The following is a 1612-nucleotide window of genomic DNA, read 5'->3' on the forward strand; positions in this document are numbered from 1 at the left end:
GGCCGAGCCGAGCGCAGCAGCACGCGGAGGGAGGGGTGGGGGTAGGCAGCCCGCCCAACACCCGCGCGCTGCACCCGAGCCGGTGGCCTACCCCGACACCGACAGGCGCGCTGCGAGTCCCTCCTGCCCCGCCGCAGCCGCCCCGCCCTGCTCGGCCCGGCATCGCGCGCGCGCCTCTCGTTCGTCTCGCTGCCTGAGCGCGCCGCTGCCGCCACCGCACCCGCAGCAGCTTGCCGGTGTTCTGGGCGGTAAAATCGGGCGGCGGTAACTGGAGGAGGAGTTCTTCATTACAGTACGATACCGGCCGCCGCCCGCCACGCCGCAAGAAGCGGTAGCGTTCGGTCGGTCCGGGCACGCAGGTTATAAAAGGAAACAGTTTCCAACTATTTACTGCTGCTGCTGCTGCTGTTGCGGCGGTGGCGGCGGCGGTTTCGCTATTTGCGAATGTGTTGCTGGCCGTTTCTTTTTGCACGATCAAGCGCAGCGGTTTGCGTCTCATGAGCATTAATTAGCCGGCGTCGCTTGGCAGCGCGACCGGCAGCATAAACAGCGAGGTGACATGTCGGAGCAGCGGAGCAGCGGAGCATCTGAGACGGGATACACGAGCTCCCGCTCCTGCTCCTGCTCCCGCTCCTGCTCCCGCTCCTGCTCACGCTCCTGTTCTCGGTCATGCTCCCACACCGACTCTCGTTCATGCTCACACTCCTGCTCCCGTTCCTGCTCCTGCTTTTTGCGCCCGCTCCTGCTCACGCTCCTGCTCCCGCTCCTGCTCCCGCTCCTGCTCACGCTCCTGTTCTCGGTCATGCTCCCACACCGACTCTCGTTCATGCTCACACTCCTGCTCCCGTTCCTGCTCCTGCTTTTTGCGCCCGCTCCTGCTCACGCTGCTGCTTACGCTCCTGCTCCCGCTCCTGCTCCTCTCCCGCTCCTGCTCCTCTCCCGCTGTTGAGCCCGCTCCCACTCCTGCTCCTTCTCTCGTGCCGTACCATGGCACTTGATTAAAGACGACTATGGTGTTGAAGTAAATAATTTTATCTTGGAATGAGCACAGTATTGATATACATGTTTGAGCGAAGACCATACAGTTCTCTGGGGCGTGTACAGAGTACACCAGCGGCACAATAAAATGCTATTTCTTATCTTCCTCTATCATTATGGCGGCTTCTTGTTGTGTCATAAACAAATTTTTGTTTTCTCTTATGCAGTGTAGTCACACGAGTGAGTGCCCGTGAGGTCAGTCGAGCCCGGGCTACGGCACGGCAGAAAGGTAGGATAGCCGGTGTGTCGCGCAGAGCGCCACTTGGAATGCAGCTGTGGACGGCGGGACGGGGGAGGGAGGAGGGGGCAAGGGGAGATGAAGAGCGGTCAAATGGGCGTCCCGAGAGTTGACCAGCACGGTTGCAGCCCATGCGGAGTCTCGAGAAGTATGTCCCGGGAGTGAAGGGGCGAGTGACGTTCTATACCACGAACCCTGGCACCGGGAAGGTCGTATACTCACAAACTTTTGGGGGGTGCGCACTCTGCGGTTCCAAGGCGTGTCTGCATAGGGTCCTTTCAAAAAGGTGCAGTACATGTGTCGGCTCCACAAGAACACCCCGCCCCGCCCCAGAAT

Source organism: Frankliniella occidentalis, unplaced genomic scaffold, assembly GCF_000697945.3.
Source record: "Frankliniella occidentalis isolate FOCC.00 unplaced genomic scaffold, Focc_3.1 Scaffold38, whole genome shotgun sequence".
Lineage (NCBI taxonomy): Eukaryota > Metazoa > Arthropoda > Insecta > Thysanoptera > Thripidae > Frankliniella > Frankliniella occidentalis.